The sequence below is a fragment of the Lathyrus oleraceus genome, chromosome 6 (genome assembly GCF_024323335.1).
Source record: "Lathyrus oleraceus cultivar Zhongwan6 chromosome 6, CAAS_Psat_ZW6_1.0, whole genome shotgun sequence".
NCBI lineage: Eukaryota > Viridiplantae > Streptophyta > Magnoliopsida > Fabales > Fabaceae > Lathyrus > Lathyrus oleraceus.
In genome coordinates this window covers 214046372-214056261 of record NC_066584.1, presented here as the reverse complement: position 1 = coordinate 214056261, position 9890 = coordinate 214046372, and positions in this window count along the sequence as shown.

Below are 9890 nucleotides of genomic sequence, written 5' to 3'. Positions count from 1 at the left end.
CTCAAATTTGTGAAGAATGGCAAGCTAGTGATTGTTGGTTGAGAGAAGGCGCTGTTGTTTAGCTACCTGTCATCTTTCTCTTATGTCGAAGCTGTGGATAGGGTTGGAACTCCGTTCCAAGCCTTGTCTATTGCTGCTGAAAAGAGGGTTGGGGCACCTATGTCCTCATTGAAAGATGCTCAGAAGATTGTGGAAGAAGGTAATCTTGATCAGTGGGGCCGCATGGTAGAGGTCTTCAACAACAAAGGCATAACCAGTTGGGGTTCCAGAAAGGTTCATCAACTACAAGGAATGAAGATATGCAACTTAGCTTTTGTAGCGGAGGGTTCATTCATGGAAATGAACAACACTTAGTTGTTGTGCTAGAGGATGGGGAAGAGGAAGACTGCACCAATTTTGTGACGCATGGAAAGACGGGCAACAATTGGACTGTTGTTGATATTCCTATTATTTTACATCGATCTAAGTTGGTTCCTAACCCAATTGAATACAATGATCCTTCTCCTTCTCCAAATTTTGAATTCCCTGTGTTCGAGGCCGACGAGGAAAGTGATGTGGAAGTGAGTGATGAACTATCTCGTCTTCTTGAGCAAGATGAAAAGACCATTCAACCGTTCGAAGAGAAAATTGAGCTTGTCAACTTGGGTTCCGAGGATGATGTGAAGGAAGTCAAGATTGGGTCTCGCCTGTATCCAGAAGTCAAGATTGGGTCTCGCCTGTATCCAGAAGTCAAGAAGGGGTTGATTGATCTTCTTCGAGAGTATTCATATGTGTTTGCTTGGTCTTATCAAGACATGCCTGGTCTGGATTCTGAGATTGTGGAGCATAGATTGCCGTTGAAGCCAGAATGCCCACCAGTCAAGCAGAAGTTGAGAAGAACGCATCTTGATATGGCTGTGAAGATTAAAGAGGAAGTGCAGAAGCAGATTGATTTTGGTTTCCTTGTAACTGCTGAGTATCCGCAATGGGTGGCCAATATTGTGCCAGTGCCGAAGAAAGATGGAAAAGCCCGCATGTGTGTTGACTATAGAGATTTGAATAAAGCCAGTCCAAAAGATGATTTGCCTCTGCCACACATTGATATGTTGGTAGACAATACTGCTAAATTCAAAGTCTTTTCGTTTATGGATGGATTTTCCGATTATAATCAGATCAAGATGGCACCCGAAAATATGGAGAAGACCACATTCATTACACCTTGGGGAATATTCTTTTATGGAGTGATGGCTTTCGGTCTAAAGAATGCCGGTGCAACTTACCAAAGAGAAATGACTATTCTCTTTCATGATATGATGCATAAAGAGATCGAATATATGTCGATGACATGATTGCTAAATCAATTGATGAGGAGGAACATGTTGAGAATTTTTCGAAGCTATTCCAGCATTTGAGGAAATATAAACTCCGCTTGAATCCCAATAAGTGTACTTTTGGTGTTCGTTCTGGTAAGTTGTTGAGCTTTATTGTTCGCGAGAAGGGTATTGAAGTTGATCCTACCAAGGTCAAAGTAATACAAGAGATGCCTGCGCCCAAAACTAAGAAGCAAGTCAGAGGTTTTCTCAGCCGCTTGAATTATATTTCCAGATTCCTTTCCCACATGACTGCCACATGTGCACCTATATTCAAGCTTCTTCAGAAAGATCAGCCTTACGATTGGACCAAAGACTGCCAAAAATCTTTTGACAGTATCAAGGAATATCTGCTTGAACCTCTGATTTTGTCTCCACCTGTTGAAGGAAGACTGTTGATCATGTATATGACTGTGCTCGAAGATAGTATGGGTTGTGTTCTTGGTCAGCAAGATGAGACTGGAAAGAAAGAATTCTCAATTTACTACCTCAGTAAGACGTTCACCGACTGTGAGACTCGGTATTCGATGCTTGAGAAGACTTGTTGCGCATTGGCTTGGGCTACTAAGCGTCTACGCCAGTATATGTTGAATCATACCACTTGGTTGATATCCAAAATGGATCCAATCAAGTATATTTTTGAGAAGCCTGCTTTAATTGGGAGGATTTCCCGTTGGCAGATGTTGTTGTCAGAGTATGATATCGAATACCGATCTCAGAAAGCGATCTAAGGTAGTATCTTGGTTGACCATTTTGGCTCACCAACCGATTGAAGATTATCAGTCAGTACAGTATGATTTTCCTGATGAAGAGATTTTGTACTTGAAAATGAAAGATTGTGATGAACCATTGCTTGAAGAAGGGCCAGAACCTGGTTCCAGTTGGGGCATGGTATTTGATGGAGCTGTTAATCAATATGAAAATGGGATTGGGGCAGTGATTATTACTCCTTAAGGCACGCATCTACCATTTACAGCTAGATTGACTTTCAAGTGTACAAACAATATGGCAGAATATGAAGCTTGAATTATGGGGCTTGAAGAGGCCATGTATCTCAAAATCAAGTATTTGGATGTCTTCGGTGATTCGGCTTTGGTTGTGAATCAAATCAAATGGGAATGGGAGACAAATCAACCCGATTTGGTGCCATATAGAGATTATGCGAGAAGGATTTCAACTTTCTTTGCAAAGGTTGAGTTTCATCATATCCCTCGAGATGAAAATCGGATGGCAGATGCTCTTGCAACGTTGGCATCAATGATTGTGGTGAAGTATTGGAATGAAGTTCCCAATTTGTTTGTGATGCGTCTTGATAGGCCAGCTCATGTATTTGCTATTGAGGAGATCAAAGACGAGAAGCCGTGGTATTATGATATCAAATGTTTCCTTCAAAGTTAGATTTACTCGCCTAGGGAATCTTTCAAAGATAAGAACCCTTTGAGAAGAGTAGCCGCCAACTTCTACTTGACTGGTGATATACTATACAAGAGAAACTTCGACATGGTTTTTCTTAGATGCGTGGATAGACACGAAGCAGACTTGTTGATGACCTAAGTGCACGAAGGTTACTTTGGTACTCATTCCAATGGACATGCAATGGCGAAGAAGATGTTGCGAGCAGGTTACTATTGGATGACAATGGAATCTGACTGTTGCAAGTTTGTGAAGAAATGCCACAAGTGTCAAATTTATGTTGATAAGATTCATGTTCCTCCGATCCTATTGAATGTTATCTCTTTCCCATGGCCCTTCTCCATGTGGGGAATTGATATGATTGGGATGATTGAACCCAAATCTTCAAATGGACATCGTTTCATTTTGGTGGCAATTGACTATTTCACAAAATGGGTTGAAACGACATCGTATGCAAATGTAACCAAGCAAGTTGTTGTAAGGTTTATCAAGAATCATATCATATGCCGTTATGGTGTGCCAAGCAAGATCATTACTGATAATGGATCGAACTTTAATAACAATATGGTGGAAGCTCTTTGTAAAGACTTCAAGATTGCACATTATAATTCTTCTCCCTACAGACCCAAGATGAATGGGGATGTTGAAGCTGCCAACAAGAACATCAAGAAGATTATTCAGAAGATGGTTGTCACATACAAGGATTGGCATGAGATGCTCCCATTTGCTTTGCACGGGTATCGTACATCCATCCGCACTTCAACAAGGGCAACCCCTTTCAATCTTGTGTGTGGTATGGAAACAGTGCTCCCCGTAGAGGTTGAGATTCCTTCATTACGTGTGCTCATGGAAGCCAAGTTGACTGAGGCTGAATGGTGTCAGACTAGGTTTGACCAGTTGTATTTGATTGAAGAGAAGAGATTAACTGCCATGTGTCATGGTCAGTTGTATCAGTAAAGGGTGAAGAAAGCTTTTGATAAGAAGGTCAGACCTCGTGTGTTCAGAGAAGGTGACCTTGTGCTCAAGAAGATTTTATCGTTTAAACCAGATTTTAGAGGGAAGTGGACTCCTAATTATGAAGGCCCATATGTTGTTAAGAGAGCCTTTTCAGGCGGCACATTGATACTTACAACTATGGATGGTGAAGAGTTCACTCGTCATGTGAACGCAGATGCAGTCAAGAAATACTTCGCTTAAAAAGAAAAGACCAACTCGCTAAGTTGAAAACCCGAAAGGGCAACTTAGGCAAAAAAAAGAGCGTCTCGGTGGATTGAAAACCCGAAAGGGCGATCCAGGCAAAAATTAGAGACATAAAACAGAAAGAATTTCTCGATAAGTTAAGTACCCCACCTTGTGGTAACTTATGCAATAATTAGGGATTATGGCAAGTAACTGCATTTTGCTGATCTTCGGTGTTTTGAAGACTTGATTGAGCACAAGGGCTGACATCAATTCATCACCCTGGCAGCGGTCAAGAGCACAGTGGATATCAAGAGTTGGTAGAAGGATTAAGGATCATTTGTATTCAATGTAACCCTTTTCCATGTAAATTACCATTTTCAGCTTTGTAAAAATCTATGGAGTCTTGTCATTTACAGACTACCATTCTATCAAATAAAGTTGAGCTTTTATCCCATTGTTCCTACTCTTATTTATTTCAGCCAATAGTTTAAATTTTATTATGATCATTTTTGAAATTATTTTTTTTTAATCAAAATCCCTTTTTCTTAAAACATATAAAAGCAAGAATTTTCCAAAGCAATTAAAAAGAAATATCAACAGTATTTCGATGGATAACAAGTCCTTAAGTGCGAAACATCATAGGTTGCCGAAGCAGTTAACTTTTTGGGTATCCCTAGACGATTGTGTTGATTCAGTTCCTCGACGAAGTTTTTGATTCCCCAATGGAGCTTCGTTCCTTTTCCCTAGTTCAGTTGGTTGATTCAAGTACCCTACAACTAGTCTCCCCCGACAAAGTTTTTGCCCTCCCCAGTGAAGTTTGTCTTCCTTCAGTAGAAATGGTTGATCTCCCTAGTAGATCGCATTGGTTTCCCCGCCAATCACCATTTGAATTTCTTCCCAGTCAGAGTTTCCTCCTGGTTTCTGAGCAGTTTATTTCCCTGTAGGGTTGTCTCCCATTTTTATAGTGTTGACCTAAAATTCCCCACAGATACGATGATATTTCTCTTTCCTCAGCAGATCTCCTCCTTCCCCAATTAGGGTTGATCTTTTTGGATTGATGATCTCTCTATTCTCTAGCAGTTGTCTCCATATTTTGTGGATTGACCGAGGACTGTACCGATGATTCAATTTCTTTACGACACCTTTGTATCCTTTGTGATTGTTCTTGTCAGCATAATCATCATATATATATATATATATATATATATATATATATATATATATATATACATTCATATAATTTCATAATTGCATATTTGCATATCTGATTAACTTGTTGGTTTGAGATTCCCATTCCCTGTATGGTGGTACTTTATCCCCCTACAAATTTTGGTGTCTGTTTTCCCTCAATTATAGAGCGTCAGCCCCTTAGGAAGAAAGACTTTAACCTTTCTCCTCTTCCCCACTGAGTTTGTATCCTCGTGGATGATTATTATTTCAGTTTCCTCCCAGTTGTTCATCTAGATGGAACCACTCCCCTTGAGTTATGTCCTCATTGGGTTGAGTCTTGTTTGAATGTTTCTTTCTAGCTCCTACCTAGATAGATGCTTCGAGTCTCCTAAGAGTTTATTGCCCGGTAACTGGTAATATTCTTCTTAGTTTGCAGTTTGTTACTTCTTGCCCAAAGCATGGCAAAAGTATTCCTGTTTTTCTTCTCAGTAGAGTCCCCAGTGAGTCTGATTCCCCAGGAAGTATATCCTTAATATGTTCATCCTAACCGGTGACGAATATCTTTCTTTCCCCTGCCTAAGTTTGTCCTTGATATGTTCATCCTAACTGATGACGAATATTCTCACCTTTGGTATTCTACCTAGTAAGAGGGTAGTTGTAATCCCTATTCTTGTTTCCCAGAGAGTTAATCCTTGATATATTCATCCTAACCGATGACGGTTTTCCTTCTCTTTGCGGTCTTCTACCCGGTAATCGATAGTTGTAAATCCTGCTTTTGTCCTCTCTACAGAGTTGAATCTTGATATGTTCACTTTAACCAGTGACGAATTCTCTCTCTTGGTATTCTATCAAGTAACTGATAGATGTAATTCCTATTTTGTTCCCTCTCAGAGTCTATCCTTGATATGTTCATCTTGACCGGTGACGAATTTCCTCTTTGATGGTCTTCTATCCAGCATTCGATAGATGTAATTCCTACTTTTTGTTCAGTTGGTTTATCCTTGATATGTTCATCTTAACCGATGACGGATATCCTCCTTGACATTTCCCAGGCAAGTCTATCCTTGATATGTTCATCCTAACCGATGACGAATTTTCTTCCCTGTTGAGTTTATCCTTGATATGTTCATACTAACCGATGAGGGATACTCTCACCCTTGGTCTTCTGCCCAGTAACTGGTAGTTGTAAATCCTATTTTCTATAGTTCTCCCCAGCAAGGCTATTCTTACCCAGTAACCGGTCATGAATACTCCCTCCTGGTTTTTCTCAGCGAGTCATCCTTGACATGTTCATCCTAACCGATGACGAATGTTCTCTCTGTCAGATCTTTATTATCTCCTTACCCAGTAACAGGTAGTAGATAATAGATTTCTTCTCCTCCTGTGTTGAAGTTTATTTCTTCCCCCAGTTGAGGTTAGTGCGCATTTCCTTTGTGAAATCTCTTTTCCCTGCATGAATCAAGTACTTCTGTTTTATCCTGACTTACTCATATCCCCTACAGATGTTGTTGTTTCCCCGACTGAGTCTTTCCATGTTTGTATGGAATTCCTCAATTCCCCCAGTAGTTTTAAGTCGTAGCCTGGCCTACGTCTAACGTTTAATCCCCCTAGAGTCTCTGTCTCCCCAGTGAGTTTTCCTCACGGAAAGCGTTATACTCTTGCGGATCTTCGGTCATCTCTCTGATTTCTTTTCCTTTGTGGAAATATTTCCCCACAGAGCATTAAATTTTACATTGATATCATATGCATCATGAGGTCTCTTAGGGACCAAAATTTGTTTCTATATGTTGTTATTTAAGCCCATTCTATTGAGTCGACATGAAGATTTTAACCTTCGCCTCCTCAGTTAGAATGTCCTTAAATAGGGGCAACTGTAAGACCCCAATTTTGACCCTAAGATCACTCATGCAATTCCATCATAAGCATTAGCATTGGGATCATACCTTGGCATCCTCCTTGCCCCTTTTCATTGGGTTTGTTTTGGGAGAGATCACCAAGCACTATATGATTGTATCATACTTGTGTTTTTATCATTTTCACTAACCAAATTACCAAAAATATGTCTTTGTATTTGCCTAACTCTTTTGTAGGTAGGGCATGATCCCATTGATCTATCAAGTTCACATCTAGGGTTTGAGACCCTTGTAAGACCTCAATTTCGCCCCTAAGATCCCTCATGGCATCATATCATATCATATCATTGCCTCAAGGATCATTGTGCACCTTGCTTCCTTCCCTGTGGGTTGGTTATCTTTTTTGAGAGTGGTTCTTGATCACCAAGCATGTTTTGCATTTGTATATCATTGCATTTCTTTTTACAATTAACCAAAAGTACAAAAATATGTCATCTAACCTTTGTCTTGCAGATAAAGCAATCAACAGTCAAAGGCATTCAGTAAGCCATAGATGGTGGTCATTCTTGAGAATTTGGACACCACAATCATTATCAAGACTTAATATGAGCTATGATGTCATTTTGAATCAAAATCACAAGTGGTAGAGGCTTGAATTTCATCAGAACATTGCCAGATCAATTGGAGGCCTAGAAAGTCAACTGCCAAGTCAATTGTGGATTTGGAGGTGGGAAGTGATTAGAAATACTTCATTCATGTTCAAACAAGACTCATTTGACATTTCAAACATCAACATTGAAGAAAATAAAGTCAGGTCAAAACTTTCCAAAAATAGAAAGTGACCTATAATTTGAATTTGCCAAAAATGGAAAGGTTTTAACCTAACTTCAATTTCAAATTACATCATCAAGAAAGCTTCAAATGAAATTTTGTTGAACAGGAAAGTTGTAGATCTTTCTCTCCCATTTCCAAAAAGTCCACGATCATCAATTTCTCATGTGTGGTTAAGAAGATATAATCAAAACATGGAAAAGTGTACATTGAACTTCAAATGTGCATAACTTCTCAACCAAAGCTCCAATTCAAGTGGTTCTTTTTGCTAAATTCTCATTTTGACCTCTAGTTTCCAAAACATACATTGCATTGCATAATTTGTTATCACATAATCATTTGCATTTCACTTGATTTTTGGAGGGAAAAATTGAAATTTAAAATTGGTGAATTATTTGAACATTTGGCAATTACCATTGATTTTAAAATGTGGTTTTAAGTGAAATTCAATCTAATTCGTGTACTGTTCACCATGCATTTTCATGCATAGGGTGAAATTGCTAATTTGCACATACACCACATTTTTGCTAATCCATTTACCATTTGCTTAAACATGATTAAGAGCATGATTAGGAGGGAGTATATAACACAAACCCTAACTATTTTCAGCTGAAGAACAATCATAATTTTCAGATCTAGAAAAATTCATCAAATTTTTCTCTCAATTTTTCTCTCAATTTCTTCAAACAATTTGCATTTCCTTTGCTTAATTCATGACTCTGAAGCATCACTGATCAAGATTGAACCTAGATCCAAGAAAATTCGTGCACATTGAAGCATATGCAAGCTTGAGCTCAACAATGGTGAAATCCAATTCTGGTTGAATCAAGAACAGTTGAGCTTTGATCTTTCATCCATTCACTCGTACAAGTATTCTAGAAGACACTTGGAGCATTGCAAGGCCTGAACCACACGATTTCACAAAGCTACTCTTCAAGAGGTTCCAAATCGATCTCTCTTTTTCTCAAATTTATTATGCGAATATTGTAGATCTTGTTGTTGTGATCATTCTGAGCTTCGAATCATTAATTTCCATGCATTATTGTGTTACATATGGTAGATTAAAGTTTCCATGATGGATTTTGTTTTGCTCGATTCACTTAATGTGTGATGTTATATGCTTAGCCAATAGTTGATTCTTGATCTATGATGATTATGCAACATGTACATGTGCTTATTTTTGAAAACTGGAAAATTTGTTCTTGAGGTTGTTTGCTTATTGTTCATGTCCTGCGTGCGTGAGGAAGATGAAGTTCAGGTTTTATGCCACGGTTTTTGATCCATTCAGGCCACACAAATCCGTTGCCTATTATGTTTTAGGGTTTATATCTCATTGGCTGTTTTCCATGACCATGCCCACGTTCTCATTGGTCAGTACCGTGTGGTTGACTTCGTTGACCAGGCCTAGAATAAATGAAACGCAGAGTTTCATCCCCCTGGTGCCAAAATCCATTTTCAAATTAAATCATTTCCATTTAATCCATTTACTTGTTACATTTTTATTTCATTTTCATTTCAATCTTTGAAAAATCATATCAAATTGAGTTTTGATCCAAAAAATATGAGGTTTTTTGCATTGTGTTTCTTATTCTGTCTATTATTTTTTGATCATTTTTCCGTAAATTGTGCTTGGCTGGTTTTTGTTTTGTGCTAGGGAATTTGAATATGTATGCATTTTGTACATTGCATTGCCATATCATTTGTGAAATGCTGAGCTTTTATCCAATGCTTCTGAAATTTTACATGTTGAAACTAGACACTTTGCTTGAAATTATGGTGTTGATTTGGTATTTTTATCATGTGCCATTGCTGTTTTATGATCATGTTAACGTAGGTGTGACAATTTGTGTCACACCTTTGCTTGTTCATCTTATGTGATGTGTCTGCCTTGCCAAATGAATTCCAATTGCTCTGATTTTTTGTGTGATGCTTGATATGAATGTTGTGAATGAACATGAATTTTCTTGGAATTATTTGATTGATTTCTGATTTAATTGAGATTTTTCATTCTGGTTGGTCACATTTGAGCTTTAAAATTGCCTTGAACTTCAATTGATCATGAAATGCTTTTGGTATATGATATTGATGTGAG